Consider the following 22,177-nt stretch of genomic DNA (forward strand, 5'->3'; position numbering starts at 1 on the left):
GCAGTCTCCATAACTAAGCCAGCTAAAAGTTTAATTAAATACAATTGCTTGCTGTGCTTCCCTTTCCCAAACAGCCTCATACATATTTATCACTGTAATTACAGCAGTAAAAACCTCCACAACTAATTATGCCATGCTTCTCATCTTCTATATGCCCAGAATTTTTTACATAATTACTACTGAAATTAATTGCAAGTTAGTTAATTTTGCACTTTGTCCTTTCAAGCTTAATTGAAAATTAAAATTTTTCAAACCAGTCATTCTTGAAAGCATGGCGCTTTTACCTCAGATGGTGCCATAACCAAAATGTTATTTTAATGGCTTTTAGTAATATAGCATAGAGGATTAGTGTAAATTTTATCATCTAAAATAAGAGAGGGTTGCTCTAATACATATGTACCATACGGTTGGCAGTGCTACACTTTCCATAGAATATTCAGCCTGCCCAGTGCCACTTGGCCTCTCATCCAGTGCATTAGCATGCCATCCCTTGAGACTATCAGCCACAGTTAGCTTAGATCAAGATCAAATCTGGAATTTTATTTGACCATGGTTTAAACATTGTGCCTAATTTTCAATGATTTTTCAATGATTTTGGAAGTCCAGTTCTACAGCTGATTTTGAAAAAGTAGCGAACATTTCCTCCCTTAAGAGGTAGGGGAAGAGCCAAAATTCGACTTGGTCTAGAAAAACTTTGACTTAACCCAGGGAGCACAAAATGTCCTCATTTTCTAGGGTAGTCTCTGTAATTAATTGTGATTTACTGATTCGGCAGTGCCTCCAATGAAGGACACTGTACAATACAAGATCTTCCTATCAGCTGAAGAAGTATCTAAGTCCCATGCTGTGACAACAGACAGAAGATGCAGAACCCCTGGATGGGGATCCCAGCAATTTCCAAAACACCACTGGTACTTGAAGAGGACCAGTGACACATCTCAGCAAACCAGAGGACATTTCAGGGGCCCACACCATATAGCCCCATGTAACTCAATCCACTATTTTTAGTATTTCACTATTATTTTCATTTAAACCAATGTCCTTAGGATCTCATAACAGTGGCAATATTAGGGGACTTTGCCCATTAAACTAATTCATTATTATTTTAAATAAAACAAAGCCTGTATTTCAAACACCTTTTCAATCTTAACTTCAAAGCTTCAATCTTGCTGTGTTTATTTTTTTTTTTCATCTGTCAAGAAATCTTGCAAATTTCTAATCAGATAGATTTCCAAAAGCACAAGAGAACTTTGCTAGGAGAGCACTTGTTCCTTACTCCTCCAATGACTCCATGGGTAATTTTTTTCTTACAATATTTTGTTCGCAATTTCTGTAGCATCTTTCAATTCTGTAGAAATATTTCAATTTCTGTAGATTAGTTCAATATCTTGTTGCAAATCAGGGCAGTTGGGGAGTAATTAAAAAGGTAATTAATAAGAAAAAGCATTGAAAGTCAACAGCCCAAGAATGCCAAGAAAGCTCTTTCAGCAAGTATTATAAAGACCTATGACAAGTAATCCCTTAGCAGTAAAGCAAATGAATACATTATTTGTTCTGTCTCAGTAGACTAAGAACTGTCTGTGAGTAGCTGTGAACCTGCGAGCCACATGTGTATTATTAGCTAGGAGGTTCTGAACAAACTAGACTGGTACAGTGTCAGAAAGCAATGACTTCTGTTTTACAGATAATTTGCAATTTAATGAGGAAAAATCCCTACTTGTTTACTATGTCCAGTTTAAAAGTGAAGTAAAACATAAATTCACTTGTGTATTTTCACAGACTGACTATAGCTAAATACTTCTACCCACATAAAATTGCAAAGCTCTTTGTAAACCAGTCTCAAATTTTCTTAGCCAAAGAAACTTCATTCTGCTAATGGCTATAAGCAAGTGTTACACAGACATATAAACAAAAATACAATTAATTATTCGGTGTGAAGTTCATTATTTTTTTTTGTACTCTGCATGTTTATCTGATGGAAGTCTTCTATGCTCTTACTCAAACCTCAGAAAACACACTTCAAAAATTTCAGGCTAATTCAGATGTTCTAAGGGTTTCTCAGCACATACCCATATACTACACTAAGAAGCATTTTAAAACCTAAAAAGAACAAAAATAAAAGGAAGAAAAATAAGATTCTGTCAGCCTTACAAATGTTGACAGTCATTTATTTCAACTACCCCACCACAATACTTCTGCGTTAATTAAACATTAAATCAGTCAAGTAGGCATGCAGATTTAATTACTGCTGCGGTTTAAAATGAGCTTATTTTCCCTTGAAGCCAGTGAAGGTTAGCAGGACGACCTCGGTATAATGGAAAATCCTCAGTCTGGCAGGATGCTGGACACGAATTCGTCCCTTATGGCACAGTTTAAATATCATTCCCAGTAATACAATGCTCACAAAGAAGTACTGGTTTAACAAGTTTAATCCAAACATACCTGAGGTCTATGGCAACTGAATATTTGATGGAAATATATCAACCTCTTTTAGAAAAACAGCCAATTCAGCATTAACTTTGTCAGCTTATTAAGAGTGGACCTGATGCAGAAGTCCCCAAACATCTTCATGTTTGATTGATACATTTCTCCTCTGACTCATGGCTGTGACCACTTCCCTCGGCCACCCCACCTCGGTACAGGAGTCAGAGTTAGGTCACTTCAAGTGAAATGATCAGAGCTCTCAGAGAGGACAATGGGTGGCACAGGAAAGGGGAAAGAAAAGAGGAGTCTTTCAGACCACATGGTATCGGTTCCAAGCATTTCCCATTAGACAAGAGAGTGAGGATTGTCACCTTGAGCAGTCTCTTCCTGTTCACACCAGGGGTTTGGAAGAGACCAAGAACACACCCACCACAATGATGGTAAGAAGTTCTGCTCTCTCCTGAGTTGTCTTACAGGGACTTCTGGGATAGCTGTCAGCAATCTGAAACCCACCCACTGATTTCCAGATCTCTGTGAAGGAAAATCTGGTTATATCTTCATCATTTTTCTGCACTAAGATTTTTGACCAAGAATCTCAAAGGCTGTATGTCAGATGCAGACAGTGATTCTGGTTCTGGGCAAAACCCAAGCAATGAAAGCAATTACTTGCTTAGTGATAGATCTGAGTAGTTGAAAACAGGGCAAAGCTGTTTAGTAGGAAGCAACTACAGACATTTGTATTTATTAAAAAAAGTATGCAGTAAAAAGCAACTGACAGCTGAGAAGGTACTTAGTAATACAGTCCTCTTGCATTTAAAAATTGCAGATGTTCCTGAGTATCTTTGCAACCCTACTCTAATACTCTGTCTAGACAAAAACACCATAGAATGTATAACATATGACACTTTCTACATCCTCTGTGGGGATTAAGCAATAAATCAGGTTTTCAGACTCAGAAAAATTGCATTCTTTTGAAAGTGACTTGCCAAATTTCAGTAAGGGAAAGGTTTTCTGCCCTTGAGAATAAACCCATGATGCTTTAAGAGTGAGTATCAAGAGATCATATCCAGGCAAATAATTGAACCAGTTTTGAAGTAATAGGATCTGTAGAGATCAAGGAGAATACAATGACATTCTATGCTTCACACCCTCTTTTTAATGCTGCATCTTACACAAACGCTCCAAACTTGACACTCATTGTGCAGAACAAATATTATGCATGTTCTTCATTGCATGCTAATTCTGTAACAGAACTGCAGCATTATGACATTTATCACAAAATCAGTATTCTTCTATTCTCCTTCTTCACTAGCATCTGATAACAAAGGCAACTGGGGCTGTGTGATTCATCTCCCCCAAGTTACTGAACTTACCCAACCTTTAGGTTGTGGCCTAACAATTAACAGTTCACCCAGAAAACAGGAGATGCCAAGTCTCACCTCTTCTGCAAGGACTGCTTACGCTTTTCTATACAGTGTAACATATAAATACAGGAACCCAACTGATGGAAAATGGAATACAGAGCTGCCTCCTCCCATGCCTCTTTTGCATCACCCTTCTTCTTTCTCTCCCTTACCCTCCCAAGGACTGACTCTTCAATTCTCTCCCACAAAGCAATAAAATGTAATCGAAAAGAGTGTTTCTACCCATGTACCCTGAAGCTGTAGAGCTCAAGGTTCTTTCTTAAGGTGTTTTGCTCATAACCATTTTAGGATGAGTGCAGCAAGGTGTTCCATTCTTCAACAAAGTTTTAACTAACCATGAAAGAGGATGAAAGGGAAAATCGGCTTATCCTGGGTCTTTCTGAGGCCAGTGAATGCAAATGTTATATTTCTGGTGGAAATTAATCCTGTTTGTCGATGTGAGCCCTCCACCTTGGGAGTCTTTGCTAAATGAACTCCAGCTGAGAGCATCTCAGTCAGATACCTGTGTGAAACCAAAGCCAAACTGCTTTGCTCCACCCAAATGGAAGCAGATACAGGACTCTTCAGATGCACTAATCTAGGTCCCTTTTTGGTCTCTTAATGCTATACAGTGGCACAGACCTTTCAAAACCACATCCTTCTCATTCTGTTGTCTCCACCACTACCATCAGCGTATGGGGGATAGCTTAGCAACAAACTTTCTTTCTATGTCTTAGGCATAGCTTCTTTATTGAAACTCTAATTGTACTTATTAATTTGCTTACTAGTTGCTTGTTGTTTCACTGCTAACAGAATATAGAACATTTCACTAATGAACCTTATTTAACAATCCTTTATACTGCACTGCTCTTAAATAAGGGACCAAGTGAAAAAATCTAGTGCATTACATCATACAAGAGTGAAATACTAGAAAACACTTTCTTAAATAAGGAAAATTTCCTTTCATCTGAAGTCTACAGACCAACTTCATTGTTCTATTTACTTATACTTGGTGAATGCTTGTCACAAAGCATAAGCATTTACATGGCAATATGGGGTGTGCGATAAATATCTTAAATACCTTATGCAAATTTCTTCTTTTCCACAACAGGAAAGATCCTATCCCTCCTATTTTTAACACTTCAAGGGGTGACTTAAATAAACCCTAACTCGGACTGAATTGTATGGAAATAGCCCAAGGCTCTGACTTTCTCCTGTAACTAATGACACCCTTATAAATCATATAGTACATGCTCTTTACTATTTTTCTTGATACCTTATAGTTAACCAGGTATCTTGGAATTTTCCTTTCATCCCTTCATTCTGACAAACTCCTGATCATTAAAATATAATAAAAGGATGCAAGCAAGTGCTTTCATCTGTCTAGAAGAATATTCTGAACTAGGCTGAAAAGCTAGAAACAGAAGATACAGACCTCCACTATTCAAGCCACAACGTGTGCCTGTGATGAAGTCTGTTGCGCATTACCAAAAGCTTTCTGGCAGGAAGAAAACATGCCAGGAACCTGTTCTCCAGTAATATATGTACATGTATATGGAAAAGAAGACATATGTTAAGACTGCATTAATGTTCACTTTTGATTGCTCTGCACAAGCAGTTAACAATTAACCTGCATTGCTGACCAAAAAAAATTAACTTTCTACCCCTTCTAGCTAATACAGACGCTTCTTCCTAAGGAATAAAGCCACATTTTTCTCTAGTACCCAGAGCAGTGAGTGCAGGTTTGCTGTTCTGCCTCCTGGTTATACCGTGCATTTAAATCATACACTATTTAAGACAAAATAATATGAAGTTTATGATCCTGTCGTTTTTAAAAGCTAATGATATGTGCTACTTAAAGCAAACTGCAAGCCCAGTGGGAGGCATTATAATTAATACAGTTTGTTCAAAGAAAAACAAATGCAATTCCCCCTCATCTGTCAGCCAGCTGCACTGCAACCTGAATGCAAGGAACATGGAACAATAAAGCAAGCGTGTGAGAAAATCAGACAGAATTGGGGCTCAACAAAGAACAGTAATACTAAGACTCTAAGCCAACTGCATCAATATCAGGCAGGAAGATTTGAGTTTGTAACATCTATTTAATAAATAGGAATTTTCTCCATCTGTTCTGGTTTCAGGTTTATCTTTCCTAGCAGAGATTACAAGGCAATTTTGAAATGCTCTCTCCTAAGGAGAGCTCTTTAATTGTACTTATAAATTATGAGAGCTTGTAAATTCAAGAGAAAAAACACAGTAGAAAACAGGGGAAAGAACAAAGAAAAGTTTGCACAGCAGAACAGGCCATGGGAATTTCTCCCCAGTCCCTGAAATCACACCCACACCAATCAGTGGTGTCCCATTAGCCACTAATCTGATATTGATTTTAATCTCATCTACACCAGATTAATTATTACAATACCAGATGGCTTACTACTCTTTTAAAATGCAGTATGTTATACTCAGATCAGGTCCTTAACATTTTGACAATCTTAATATTGATTCCCCCATGGCATCTAGTCTTGCAGAATTCTTCTCAGTAACATCTACAAAGCCGTTCTTTTAATTTTTTTTTTTTTAAAACAACTCCACCAACAAAATTTCAAGACTGGTTGTCAAGCACTTACAAGAAATTCCATCAGTACTTGGTAACAGCTTCATGCTCCAATATTAGTCTGGTACTTCCAAGCACTTGCTGAGGCTTGAAACAACAGACGCATTTCATTTCTCGCACTGACGCAAATGTAAATTTTTTAATGTGCTGTGCTGCTGAAGTAAGACAGTCTTCATCTGAGCGAGAAACCATCCTTGTGGACTACAGGTTAGCCAACAGCTTCCAGGTATGACATGTGGGTGACAACAGGTATCCTTGGTACAAATCTACCTAAACAATGGTAGGAACACAGCCTCCTCCCCTCCTGCTGAGCCCAAGTGATCCAAGAGCTGTCAGCTGAATATTTAAGTTGAGGTGTACATAAAAGTATGGCTGAATTGAAATTACCATGTCAGTAGCAATGTATTGCTGGTTATGTCTTCACACACATAAGCCTGCACAGCTTCATTTTCCTTCATCGCTGGGCTTCATTTATAGCCAACTGCTGTTTCTATCTTTAAATTATTAATACTTTATTTTGAAAGATAAGGAAAATAGTCAAGCAGGTCTCCTCTACACTATTTATAAAATTTACCTGGCCCGTGAGAGGAGTGACTGCAAGAGGGGTAACACCAAGAACCTTTCTCTTAGCAGAGGGTATGCATTTCTTTTAATTGTGTTAAAAGTAAACGGGTGGGTAATGACATGCACTGCAGATCTACTTAGAAAGAAAAACTCTCAAAATTTGGCATTCATGAAGTCTTCAATAAATTCTTTTTTTCCTGCACTGTTTTTTCTCCTTCCCTTCCCCCACACCTCTACAGATGTGACAAAAAATCTAAATCTAATTTATACAAGTCCCAACATCTATCTTGGTACAAAGCTTGTAATAATATACTCTTTTGCAAGCAAAAGGGCAATTCTGAGACCACACAACCCAGAGTAACTCAGAATCGCATCCCTCAGCACCCAACTAGGTAAGTGAAAAACCACTGTCACCACCAGCATCAGATCTCCTCCTCAGAGTTGATTATTGCTTTGCTTTGCTAATTTTTGCTTAGCTCAGTATTACAGAGCTGTGCATACAATATATACATCATACTTGTTCAGAAGTGTGACCACCATGAAGAAATGCAATAACAGATAACTGCTTCATTGCCCACTGACCACTATAAATGTTAATAACTCTTCCAGCCTCTATTCTTCTCACTGCTTTCATACTCTTTAAGGGAACTATGTTTTTGCTTCACACAACATACTGACCCCATTTGCTGGATTTTCAGCTTGACTGGTCTTTTCTTTGAACTGATGATTTAAAGTGGTAGACACTGTATTTCTAGCACATTTGTTTGTGAAAGAATTAATGATACCTTTTAAATTTGGGTAGCCTGAGGACTGTTTCACTTAGCTATGCACAGAAACTGAACAGAAGCAGCTGAATGAGCAGCATTGAACACAGAACTCACATCAATGAACTGTATAACCTACATCATATTTTATGTGATGTGCAGTATATATTTATTTTTTTCAGTATGTACAGAATCATATAAAATTCAGAATTGTCTTCAAGATGGTAAGTAGGTTTAAATTTTAATGACTTAGAAGTATCCTTTCAGAGTCAGCTTCTGAAGATGCCAAAACAAAAGAGTGCCTTCTCACATATTGATTATAAGCAATTAACAAAGAAGAGCTGTTCTTTGCCGAGTTGAGGGGCAGAGGAGTGTGCCAACTTTGGATTGTCCAGAAATCAAGAAGCAATGAATCACCTCTCCCTAGCACCTCCACAGCACTTGTGTCAGCCCCCAAGCTCCACAGGGCTTGTGTGTTGTAACTTCAGGGGAATGGAGGCTGTCATGCACACAGACTGTATGAACATGATCATTATGAAGATGCCAACAAAGAAATTACTTTCCAAGTAAAAAGCCCCAGTAGAACACAGGATGCTTCTTCCTGTGGTTAATTAGTAACAGCAACAATTCTCCCCCACCTCTGTAATAGAACAAAAGCCATTTTACCAAATTAGCCTCAGTGCCTTCTCTGTTCTCATGTTTACCTCATGTTTTGGCCTTCATCACTGATTTAGAACAAAAATTCCTCTTTATTTGCAAGAAGAGGACATCTGAATGAGCATAAACTTATCTTTTGAGGAAGCACACTCTGGAAACACTTTTAATTGCAACATTTTAATGAGAAGGTATTAATATCTTTCTGATAATTAGTGGATTTAATTAATAAGGACAGTCTTTCAAAGAAATAAAATCTGACTTTCTAATGCACACCAAACCTAATGAAAAAAAAACCTGCATAAAATCAAAAGCAGGGATAACATACCTAGAGTCATTAAAATTATACGTCAAGACTACAAAAAGGTTATCCAAGCCCTTTATCTTCTCAAGAGACAAAAATTACCTGTGTAAGCAAAAAAAACCCAATAAAAAACCCCAAAACAAAGCAGAGAATAAGAGACAAATTATAAACTTTGATTCATCATTATTTATTTGCACAAAGCAAAATAGTGGTTTAATCATATTCTGATGTTCTGGTACTTCTATTTAATTACTGGACTAATCTCAAATGGAAATTTACATATATGAAAAGGGATAAAAACATTCGATAGAGAGATTTAGGGGCCAGAGTAAGTATTTTGAGATCATAGTGCAAATGCTTATTTTGTAAATATCCTCTTCTCACCACATCATTTTTTTATACAACTCTAAACTGTTATCTTATAGGAATTCATAGCTGAAATGGTTCTTCAGTATTAAACTCTTCTTTCTGCTCAAGAGGATTAAAAAGACACAAAAGAGTCAGGCTCAAAAACAAAGACTAATGTCTACAATCAGACTGTATTGATCAGAAGGAAAACGACGTTTTTTCTGTTGCACTTCGAATTGCTGATTGATACAAGCATTTTCCACAAACTGAAAAATGCCCATTTCACCCATGCAGAGGTCACACAGCAGTTCTGCTGGCAGTCAGCATAATGAAGTATTGAAAGCTTTTTTGGGAAACTCCACATACAGGAGCTCCCCACTGCTAGAAGGGAAATAATCTAGTAGGAGAAACATGATTTGACCTGAACTGCAAGCATACAGCAGGATTCAATCAAGATCACCCTATTCCAAAACACCTTGTAGGTGCCCTGGGGAACTGCATAAATTAACTCCTAACCTTTCCAAGGGCATGTCCAAAGGAGAAATGAATTCCCAACTTCTTCCTGAAGAAGAACATCGTTTCTTCCTGAACAATGTTTTCAAGTGAAATTGTGACAGTATGTTTCTGTCCTGCTGGAAAAAAAATACAAGACACTAATGGTTACTGTCTTTTCAATGTCTTTTTACAAGGGCACATAGTGACAGGACAAAGGGTGTGGCTCTAAACTGAGAGCAGATTTAAATTATGTATTAGGAAGAAATTGTCTATGGTGAGGGAGGTGAGGAACTGGAAGAAGTTGCCCAGAGAAGTTATGGATGCGCCATCCTGCCCAAGGCCAGGCTGGATGAGGCTCTGAGCAAAATGATCTAGTGGAAAATGTCCCTGCCCCTGGCAGAGAGCTTAGAACTAGATGACCTTTAAAGTCCCAATCCAAACTGGTGTAGGATTTTATGATTAAATAACCAATCAACAAATAGTTTATATAAATCTCTAACTATACCCTTTGAAGATAAAGGAAGTGCTGCTGCTATCTTAAAACTTTGGGAAAGAATTATTGTGACAGAAAGTCACATAGGATCACAGATGATCAAGAACTAAATTTGTTCTCTCAGTTCTTTGATTAGATGGCCCAAGTGTCAAGGGTGCCTAGTTTCATCTTTATCATCTCTGCTGATGATTATAGTGCGTCAGGAGCCTTTAGACAGATCATTCCTATATTTCTCCTCTAACTAAAACAAAGTAGAAATAGAAGGAAAGAATTTTTTAAAATAAAAATGCTATCTTCCTTGACTTGAAAAACCAGTTGCCAACAATGCAGATCCTCTTAGTAACACTGAGAAGGATCAAGAGCAAGGAATACCTTCACATGTTCAGCAAATAAGCACTCTGAATTGCACTGTCAAATGCATGACTAAATGTCAGACTCCCTCCAGCAGCTCTCTTCCTTCTCTGGAGAATGCATTCAAAAAGCTAAGCTCCACAAATACACCAAGAAAATCCTTCTTCCCTAGGAAGATGCTCTGTTATACAGGGATCATTAGAATCATTATAAAATCAATAAAACAGCAGATTAAGATCACAAGTCTTATCAATACCCTGTTCCAGACTGTGTCAATGCAGCTATGGCTACGCCAGCACAAGCAGCTGGGATGTTCTCATTTAATCTGCAATTGGTCTGGAGTACAAACAACAATAAATTCTGAAGCCATAATGGACTGGAAGATTCATGATAAGGAAATTACATTAAAACATCCTTCTTTACATCTCTGAAGATGAAGACAGCTCCTGCTTTTAGGTGAGAAGCACAGGATGGCAGTAAATTAAGCATGCAGTGAGTATCTGCTCACAGATGGGGCTTCAATACCTTTCCTAGATAAGCAACATTCTGCTGAGCCACTGCATCCCCAGCACAAGTCTGCAGTCTGAAATCAAAAATACCTGGGCCATAATGCAACGTGCTACTTTGGTTTAAGAAATTCCTTAAAAACAAGTGCCTGTGTCTGAAAACACTCAATAGGCATCATCATCATCAGTCTTTCTTTAGCTGACCGAAACTCAATGCTGCGGTTAACAGCAAAAATATTGGCCAAATCTGACTGACAGAATAGCACACATTCCCAAGATTAACAATTCTGGAATCATGGTCTCCTACCAATCCTACCCTCTGATACAAGGCAGTTTGAAGGAAGACAGCATTGATCATCAATCCCTTATCCATGGGCATACATTTTAATTCTTTGGGCTTGAAAAATACGGTGTTTGTTTGTATGAGTGCTTTAGGTTTGTTCATTTTTAAAGTTATGGCTACTTTTAGAAATTCCACTATACTTCAGGGGCAACATTATTCCCATGGGTCAGGGAACAAAAGAAACAGAGGGCAGAGAAACAATCAGAGTCACACGGTTTGCATAGACAGTTATAACAAAGAAGGCAAAGAATTTATAGTACGAAAGGATGCAAACACAAAAAGCTTAATGTTAACCTGATGTGATGCCAAAGAAATAAAACAGACTGAAAAGAAAATATTTGACAGTACATCCTCTGGATCATTAAGAGTGTCTAAAAATATCCTTGGTCAGCAGCTTTTCTTGACACAAGCAACCTGTTCAGAAAGGCAAGTCAGCCTCCCGCTAAATCCTGATCAATAAAAAAATCCACAGGATACAGTAACATCTTCTCTTGGGAAGTTAAATAACCAGGGCTTTGAACATCTGAGTAATAGGCATGGTAGTGAGGGAACTAGCAATTAAAGCAGCAGAAAGCTGTGGAGGTACATGAGAGAGAAGCGCAGAGGACAGAAATTGGAAATACCAGTGTTCAAGCTGCACGTCAAAATGCCACTCATAAGCACTTGATTTACATAGCTGATCTGAAAACTCATGTAAATAAATATTTCCTTTGGAAAAAATATCTACTTGGCACACAAGAATCAATCACATGATTACATGGTAATAGACAGAAACAGAATGCTCTGAATGCATTTAATTATAGTAATGGGAACCAGAAGGGAAAACATTACCCACTGGAGTGACAGAGGCTATGGCAAGTTATTCTGATAGAAAATCAAACATATTATTCCAGAGCTTTCTATGTGCAGCCCAGAGAAAAATGATCCTCCCTTTGCTCTAACAATTTTAAATACAAAACAAACTCAGCATTTACATGATACCATTAACAGCAAAACAGAAACTAAAATATAACTAGCATAACCTTGGCATGGTACAATTATATGAAAGGCTGATAATACCTACAGAGTGACTGTAACACACCAGAAAAGCTCAGCAACAACACAACCTAGAGCTGACTTCTTTATCTGTGCCCCAGAAGCACAGCAGCTCTTGAAACAGGCACAAACTTAGTTAGCAACAGCTCAAGACATTGCACTCATCCATGACAGAGGCCATGTAGCTGTCAACACAGGAAGTTATACACAACTCTGACATTCAAGTGTGAAGTTTCTAATTTTAAAGGTTCATCTTGAGAAAGGTCTAGCTCAATTTTTACACAGGAAAGTGTTTGAAGTGGCCTATTTTCAAGTCATAAAAATGTGATGAAACAGGAATATCCACAGCAAAATATCTGGGGCAAAATATGTGAAGTACTCCAACATTATTTCAGCTTTCAAATCAATCTCTGTATTGGACAAGGAGCAAAACCAAAGTTTTGACTGTTAAAGCCCACAGTGATGAGTTGAATATACATGAACCAGATCATGGGAAATGAGCTCACCTGTGGCAGAGATGCTCTGGATCTGCTGCTCTCTGGAAGCCAAGATCACGCTCATTGCAGAGGGTGGCAGGTTTTACCACTGAGCACACACTGCGGCTCACAAGTCTCCCCTGACAGTGAGACAGCACTTGGGTTGTGACAAACCTGTCATGGTTCCCTGCTTCAGAATGAAGCCTTATCTTTATCCCTATCTGGCTGCAAATGCCAGGACAACAAAATATGCAGCTGATTTACCTTGCTGGTGTGAGGAAGAAGAGCAGCGTTCAAACCAGACTGTGTTTGTAAAGACATTGCAGAGGTTATATTGAGTAATTACCAAGTTACTGCTTTTCACTCTAAGACTGAAACCACATGGAAGTGATCAGATTTCATATTTTAAAAAACTGAACCTCACTTTTAGCTACATATACATTTTTTTAAATATTGTGCAACAATCAAACTACAAGTCTAGTAGTGCTAAGAAGATGCATTCTCCATGTTCTCAGCATAACACAGACCTGCGGAGGAAAGTTCTTTCCCAAACATAAAAAACTGTATTTAGCAGGTGAAATTCACTTCCATCCTGAACAGCAGTCCCAGCTTCATCCATTGCAAGCTTCAAAGTCAGAATTCATGGACTGACAACCTTTTAAGGTTAAAGACATGTTAACTAATGTGCCTTGAAAGTATGATCTTGAACCATCTGCCTACGGAATCCTCTTCCCCACAGTGAAAAGCTAGAAGGAATTTGTTTTCACAGAAGGATGGGACAATTTGTGAGTGCTATTTCCAAGAGCATTTGACAGCACTCACAAAAAGTAATTTGGCACCATGTACCACACATTGTAGCTTCACAGAAGAACATTATTCTCCCAGTGTAAATAAATGCACATCACCTGTCCCTACCAGCTCCTGCCTGCACATGCCTTACCACTCACAACTCAGCTCTAATGAGCCTTCTAATTATTCTACCTTTTTAGTAGGTGAACTACCTGACCTGACGTGGGAACTCTCAGAGCTGCCCTCCAGCTAGGAAAGCTCCAAGCAGTACGATGTTTAATGGGATGTCCCCATTCCCCTCATGTTGGATAAGACATACAATCAAGAAGAAATACATCAGGTCTCCAGATGTAACAGGCTTTGTCAAACAACACTCCCCTGACAAACACTTCCTGTATTGTACTAGAAAAAATAAGGGACCCAACTTTTTTTTTTTTTTTTTTACCAAAAAGCTAGAAGTTTTTGTTGTATGTATTTTCACACAGCCTCACGACACACCCCTTTTCTTAAAGAAAACCAGCAATTATGCAACAGTAACCCCCCCCCAAGCCTCAGTGGGATGCACAGAATGCCATGCAGGACACTGTCTCATTTGGCAAACACTGCCACTGTTAAATTTGTTTGGTTTATATTGTCAGGATGCTTTAAACTTTTAAAGATTAGGTATAAATCAAAGCAACAGGACTCTTTTTCAACAGAACAGATAGTCCTACCCAGCTTTTGTGGATGCATCTCATGCAGCTCTATAGGCAGACGCTAATTCTCCTGGCAACTGCACAAGTTACCAAAACCACATTTACATAATAAGATTGTGAAATAAACTCCTGGAAACCAAGAATCTCAAAGTTAACAGTCAGCTCTTTGTCAATGTTAATAATGTGCATGCTTGTGTGCATGTGAGTGGGCAACAATCATCTGCAAAATGAAAAAACTGCATTAGCATTAAATTCTGAATTTTCTGTGTCTTGCTTGGGTTGCAGATTTAATTACTTTTTAATACAGGCTTCTTGTCCATTTTCTGAAAAGGGAAATAAATAGAGGGTTGTGAAAAATTAAATGCATCTACAGAATGTTATTGCTTTAGCCAAGTGATTATTTTAAACTGTTTTAATGTTTTGAAAGCTTTGTCTCAAGTAATCAAACACCACTTTAAGGAGGCTGTTCATGGTATTTATGAATGCAATTGCTACATCAATTTATTCTCAAGCTATTAGCTCGCTGGGTCTCATGAGTCAAACACAGGATTAGGCTAAATAAGTTTCCTGAGATGTATGTGACAGTGCAAGACAGGAAAAAAGGGAATCAAAAAGCTACTGCCAACAGTAGAAATAGGAATTTAGCAAATTATACACTCACTTTTATCAGGAACACTGCCACACCACCATGCTAAAAAATTCACAATATTCAAGGCTTTGTCTCAGATGAAAGCACAAGATCCTCACTGAAATATAGCCCTGTATTTAAAGTGTCAGTATCTGATTTGCAGTTTATTGGCATTTTTCACAGGACCCAGATTACAACTTCCCTTAGGCTGTGCCCCATCGCCCTCAATGCAATTCCTCTGGAAAACAAATAAAACCCCAGAACTGCCACTACCACAGCACCAAGTGTTCACAGGACAAAGCAGTTCTCCTGTACGAGCTCTAAGGGCTCCCACTTTGCCTTCTGAACTTCTCTGAACACGTCTCTTCTGAGCAAGCTCTTGTAATGAATTTAGCTACTGGTGGTTTGCAAGGAAAAACTGACAGTAGGGTGTACCCAACAGAAGACAGACTGAAAAACCCGAGTTTTTGGAAGCCCATTTGGACGCATTTTAAAGATGCAGTGGTAAGTCCTAAGAAATAATGGTGAGTCTATAGAGTGGGAAATTCCCTCTCCCCTGTAGGAATGAGAACTACACCAACACTAAGGACTCCTGCTGCAATGACAGCTGTACCTCAATGAACCAAACCTGCGCTTCATTTAAAGCCCACCTGGGCAGAAGAGAGGTGGCATCATAATTCATAATAGCAAATGCTTTTAAATGACAACAGACAGGAGTTTTGTCCTTGCAAAGAATGAACCTTACAACCGTGGTTAAGCAAGTGAAACTAGAGAAAACAGCAGCTTTCTCCAGGGCTGACAGAACAGATGGCTAAGGTGCACCATGAAATCAAGAGGGAAAAGACAGGCTGATAACTCTTCTGAAAATGCTCCCACTCACACTTTACTGCCAGAGAACACACCTCTCCATCTCCTTTCTTAGACTGCATAGTGGTAAAAGACCTAATCTCTCACATCTACTTTTGCACCTTTCCCACTACGACTTCTCCACCAACAGAACGAAGACCACATCAGCCAAACAGCAGCTGTACCCCACACCATTTATCATCAGAGGTAGAAAGCTGCCCAGGGGAAGGGTGACACCAAACTACCAAGCCCACAAGGCCCAGCAGAAAAACCTAGAGCTTCTCGTGTCACTAAGAGACATTGTGCAACAGTTGTTATCCCTTTCAGATTCACCGGAAAATGCCAAATAAGCTGGTGTGGGGGACACCAGGGAATTTTTCCCAGTTAGAGAAGAGAGTGCCCTCAGAATAACCATCACAAGCAATAACCTCTCTTTTTTGTGTTTTGCACTGGGTAACATATGCCCTCATTTCAGCAGAGCACCCGTCTCAGCAAATGAAGACCACTGAACACCCACCTGCCCTTCCAGACACTCTGCCTGAAGGGCAAAGGAACGGATTTTCACAGCAGTGGTGAGACAGGGGCTGGTACAGCAGTGCCAGTGAATGAATGCGAGATAGAGCAAGGAATGACAGAAGGAAAACACCTTTCAACAAGCAGCAGCAACAACTGGAAATTTTAAGAGATATTGGTGGGGTGGAAGAAAGGAAAAGTAAGACTCATAAAGTCATAAACATAAACTTACTATTATGGCCAAAGTGATCTCCCTTTCTACCTCACTGAATTCCCTTTGACAGTTTCTATTATTTTCTTCCTCTTCTCCTTCTACCCTCCCATTGAAGGTCTACTAACCAGACCTGTTTTCTGGACATTTCATGCAATACTTGGCTAGTACAAACACTTTTCTTCTGCCTGAAATCATTTTCATGCAGTTTGAAAGTGCCTAAGAAAACAGATGCTGTTGGGCACTTGCTGAGGCTGCAGCAGAGCTGCCTTTACCCACAGCAGCTGGACACCTAGCAGAGCTCCCTCCCTGCAGTAAGCCCTGGCCATTCCCTGGGCCAGGCAGGGGACAAGGGCCTGGAACTGGATCTTGCTCAAGGAACAAGCTAAATAGGGAGGAGGAAACACCCAAGCATTTACCCCCAGGCTCACAAGATACACTTTGAGTCTGGAACACTAAATGTAAACTATGCAGGGCAGAAGTAAGGTTTAGAAATTGAGATCCAGCAAAAAACATAAACAGGTAATAAATTCAGCTGGACTGAGGATGGATTCATGTGATTGACCAGTCACTGACTCTGAACATCAACCTCAGTCACTTCTATCCATGAAGAGAGAAACTAGTGCCAAGGAAAATGAAAGAGAATCCTCGTTTGATCATTGTTTTGAGTTCCAGAGATCAAAAAAGCCCAAACAGTATAATAAATAATAAAAAATGAAGTCATAACATCTGTATCCCTCCTGTACTCTTCTGAAATGAAGCACCTATGCAAATACGTAAGACTTGCAGGAAAAAAACCCTCATAACAGATAGAATGCAGAGGACAGAATGAGCTCAGGCCAGGTTGAACCACCCACAAAACATCAACAGAAAGGTTGATTCTTGAAGATTAAGTCACAGGATAGCAATTTAATAACTTCCTAATGACAAAATGGGCCTAAATGCAGCCTATCTAACCACTGGAAAAGTAACAAGCTAAAAGACAAGCTCAGCACTACATGTTCCTACCTCTGGACAATGAGAATCTTCTTTCAAGAGTTATTTAGCAAGACTCAGCAAGAACTGCTCCATGAGATCTTAATAAAAAAATGCAGCTGGGATGGAGTGTTCATTAAAAGCAGGAAGCACATTTAATGCGCAGTTCACAGAAAGAGTGGAAGCAGCTCACTTATCTCAGCATCGGTTTTCACCCAAAACAACTGAGAAAATTCACTACCCTATTCAGGAAACCAAAGATTTAGAGAGTTTGTTCTGGATACAAAAGACAAAGAAAAGGTAAAAGTTAAGAGTCATTCTGCACTACAAGTTTGTAGAGGCCCTGAAACCACACAGGCTATGTAACACTTGAGTTTTCCTTGGCTTTAGAGCAGAGCTGAAGTTAGAACAGGAAAACCTGAGAGAGCTGCAGTTACAACAATCCCCCAGAAATAGTAATTAAATCCTCACAGCCTGAGGCCTTGAAACTTAGACTGACCAAAGCATAGCAGAGTGGTAGAGGACAGGGCAAACTGAATTGTCTAGATACAGTGATCCTTTCTGTAGCCTCTAACAAGGAAATAAGTGGAAATAAGGACTCTGTGATATTTGCTCCAGTCAGCATTCTTTCAAGCAGGGAGAGACCTTGCTTGTATTATCTTTGGTGCTTCATTATTTACCTCATCTAAAGAAAACTGCTGACGTTATATAAAATGGTGATCTTTTCAAATTTGTCCAAGAGTACAGAGCCTACTAGAAGTTGACCTTACTCGTGCATCCAAACGTATGTTTTGGAAAAAAATCCACTTCATACTTTTTGGCTTTCTCACTGGCACAGAGCCATAGCACACATAAAAGAGACACATTCCTTCTCAATGTGAAAAGGGCAGAGGTGTGCAGCACCCTCTTCTTTTCCTTGGCTTTCTCACTGCATAGTAAAAGTGGAAGGGAAAAGGGTATGGAAAAGAAAAGAAAGAAAAAGGAAAAAGCTAAAGAAGCCTGTCCTAACTATCAGGAGAAGAGATAGAATATGATGTGATTGTAATTCCAGAGGCAACTGCCATAGCAGTAAAATAATAGTTTTGGAGAGGCATCCTGCAGCCCCTGGAACAAACTGAAGAAGTCTGATTAGTTTTTTTTCCCTCCCCTATCTCCCACAACTGAAAAACTTGGGGAAGAGCACAGCAGAGAACTCCACCCTGTTACGCGTGACAAAGACTTACGGCTGAAAAAAAACAGAGGATATTTTTCTCTGAAGCATCACTCACAGAACTTACAGCAGTGAGGAATGCTTCTAGACAGCTGCTGGCAGCAGCCTGCACTCCACCCAGCTGCACAGGCTTCCTCCTCCTCCTCCCTTTTACCGTATGAGCACACAACAGTTCCTGCCCTGCGCCCCAACCTCTGCAAAGCCACGTTTGCACATGGCAGGGGCTGGCCAAAGGCTTGCCTCCAGCTTACACTCCAGAAGGGGACTATTAACCCAGCTCTTGTGGAAACTTCCTCCTCTAGCAGATGTTTAATGCAGTAACTCCTTTCAAGACACTCCCCCCCACCTCCTTCCACTGCAAGAGCTTGGTTCCAGTGTCCAATGGGAAGGTACTGCAGCCAACAAACACACCTCATGTCAAAAGCATCAGGACACTGCCCCCTCCTAGCAAACCACAGGCAGGGAACTGTGAGCAGCATCAGAGAAACTCGTGACATATGCTATAAATCATGGCCATAAAATATAAGCAGTACAAATAATATGGTAAAAAAGGCAGAAAGGAAACTCCTGCTCTAACAGCTAATAGTGCAATCAGAGCAGAAACTGACTCCTTTTCTCACCTGATTGTGGACAGCAGACACCACTAAATTTACATTAAATCTCTGCTGAAAGAAACACACAACTGCTATGAGTATTGCCAGCTGGCAATGTTCTTGTAGAGGGTCACTGTCTGGCAATCACATTGGAGAGAAGAGATGTAGTCCAGAGTTGGGACAGAAAGGAACATATACCCAGTCTTCTCAGGGAGATGCATGATTCCTCTTGCCTGTGGGTTTTGAAGATTTTCTTCTATTTGTTTATGTTTTAAGCCTAGATGGTCTCCTGCCCCTCCAAGGTGACACTAAAATAGAAGAACAATGATTGTGTAGGAGAGACTTACCTGAACAGGACAACAAAACCTTGTGATGTTTTAACTAGAGGTAGGAGAGTGAAGTCGGGATATGGCTTAATGCAGAGTTCCCCTGGTCTGACACATCCAGAAAAGCCAAAACCAAACATGTGATAAAAGAGCAAGATGCAAAATCTGAAGACAGAAAAAAAGTCCAAAGCAAACAAACAGAAACAAGTGAAGAAAAGCCCCTGATGTCTTACAGGAAAACAGGCAATTAAAATGAAAATAAAAGAAAATGGGGAAGCAGCACAAATTTTACTTAATTTCTTTACTTGAAGAGTTTTTCTAATAAAAGAAAGTAGAGAATATGGTGAGGCTGAAATGATGAATGAAAGAGCACAGAAACAGGAGAAACAGGTTCAGTATGTTTCCTCTACTCTGTATTTACACCAGACTTTCTGGAAAGATTGATCATATTGCAGATGTACAGGTAAGAACGACACAAACCAAAAGCATTCCGGTACCTTGCTGGGAAATTCATTACTTAAAGGTTAACTCATTGCACAGTGTTTTTCCATGTGCTTGGTTTCCACCTCAGACAGGCCATATAGCTTGAAGAGGCATCTGCTGGGATCTGTCTCCAAAATGTGGGCTCACAACATGAGGTCTGCACGTTTCCTCAGGCACTTCCAGCCAGAGCTCCTTCACATAAGGAGTCTTGAATTACATCCACCTTGGCCAGGAAGGCACTCCCTGAATATTTTCTTGCAATTATCAGTCATGGCTAGAACCTGATCTCATATGGCTGCCAACTAACCATCAACTGGGATTTACATATCATGAGGTGCAAAAGGTAGTCTGGGAGAGGCCAGCAGAGGCTTCTACAAACACTCAGTGATTTAATCACACTTGTGCTGTGAACTCAATGAAAAAAGCAAGACTTTGGGCTCAGGATTGTAAACCTTGGCAGCTAATTCATCACGAAACTTATCAAGTGTGCATATTAACAGCAGGTTGCTACCACCTCAGCCTTAATTAAATGAGCTGCCTCCCACACAATAGCAATTGACAAGACCATGGCCAACTGACCCTTTCCTAAAATGCAATTAAAAAAAAAAAAAAAGAAGTAGGAGCATGGCTTAAGCCTCCATCTGTGATGTGCAGCCATTATTTGCACAGCAAGCTCTGCCCACTGCCCCCAGCCTCATCTTTTGTCACAAGAGCTGCTTCCATCCTCTCACTCCTGCTGTAGCCACGCTGCTGTCTGAGCCCATCTCTGAACAACCTTTCTATAGAACCTATCTCCAACACATCTGTTCCAATCTGGTCAGACAAATTCGACTTTAATAGCAAATAAAAACAACAACAAAAAATCAACCTGGCATTTGTTCAGTTTTGAATGGAACATATGGTCTTCTCATCCCCTATTGTGTGGTTGATCACAGTAGACCAGTTTCTAAGCAAGGATACAACTTCCCTCACAGCACTGCATTGCTGAAGTCACATACTTATTGTTTTCTAATTCTAGAGTATAAAAAAACCATTACATTTGATGGTCACTTACTGTAAGGACCCATACAATATTCCCATACAGTATTCCCACAACTACGGTTTTTTACAAGTATCAGCACAAGATACCTTGCAAAACTTTCATTTTAATTGCACATTATGTTCCCTTTCCCTCAAACTAACTGCAAACCACATCCTCACAAACCAGTCAGCCAGGCTCCCGCCACCACGGACTTCACAGCTGACTAAAGAACAGCTCAAGTTTTAGTTCAGAAAACCTCTGAGGTCCAGAACTTGTGCTGCAGCACAGTCCCTAGTCTTCTGTAGAGAACCATAAGCACTATTTGCCAAGGAAAAACCACCTGAAAAAGTCTAAGTGTTCTCCTGACAGCCATCACTAAATCAAGGTTGGTGTTTGTTCACTCTTCAGCATGAAGGAGGCAGAGGGAAATGACAATCTTGAACAAATGGAACAAGTTAGTTTTTAATTCCCACAGGTTTTAGTGCAGTGTAACACATTACTAAATCTCTTAACAAAAACACCAGATCTTCAAAACTTTTCACTTCAGAACTCAGTAATCATTGCATTTACTGTAATGCACTAACGCTGTTAGAATAAATGAAGCTTTGAAAGCTTCTGCTTTGAAGCCTCAGAGGATGTACTTCAGCACCAATGACCAGACCCCACAGCGACTAGCTGGTGCACTGCAGGGGACTGACAATATTCAGAAATGATTAATCATAATTATTTTCTTCAAATGACTTAATCTTTCACACACCTTTCAAAAGTTAAAAGCTTGGTATTTTTCCCATGCTGAGGCACACAACCCAAACTGCCCAAGGCTCTGTACCACACCAGTAGCAGTGAGCATCAGGTGGCTCCAGCTACCACCTCTGTGCTCAGGACAGGTGAACAGACACTCCCAAGTGTCCCTGCCTTCACCCATGTTAATGGGAACACTATTTAATCATAGGGCATATGTATCAACAGAGTTCTGAACCCAGTGCCTCCCACCTGCCAGGTGACCTCCCATAACAGCCCACACCTGTTTTGACATCTGAACTGAACTTTAACTGAGATGCTAAAGCACTTTATGGCACCATACCCTTCACACTCTTCCCCCTGCTCATTCTC

At 39.7% G+C, this 22,177-nt stretch overlaps 1 protein-coding gene and 1 long non-coding RNA gene across 5 annotated transcripts in view; both read right to left on the minus strand.

Moving 5' to 3' along the window:
• Positions 1 to 22,177, minus strand: part of LDLRAD3 (low density lipoprotein receptor class A domain containing 3) — a 107,127-nt gene that overhangs the window by 19,245 nt on the left and 65,705 nt on the right. The gene's annotated exons all lie outside the window — the stretch shown is intronic.
• On the minus strand, positions 8,959 to 20,191 carry LOC120754746 (uncharacterized). Its single transcript, XR_005701541.2, has 3 exons — positions 20,058 to 20,191; positions 19,262 to 19,542; positions 8,959 to 9,704 (listed from the first exon to the last, which is right to left on the minus strand). It is a non-coding gene; the product is annotated as an uncharacterized LOC120754746 (long non-coding RNA).

The sequence above is a fragment of the Hirundo rustica genome, chromosome 6, assembly GCF_015227805.2.
Source record: "Hirundo rustica isolate bHirRus1 chromosome 6, bHirRus1.pri.v3, whole genome shotgun sequence".
In the NCBI taxonomy this organism is placed as follows: Eukaryota; Metazoa; Chordata; class Aves; order Passeriformes; family Hirundinidae; genus Hirundo; species Hirundo rustica.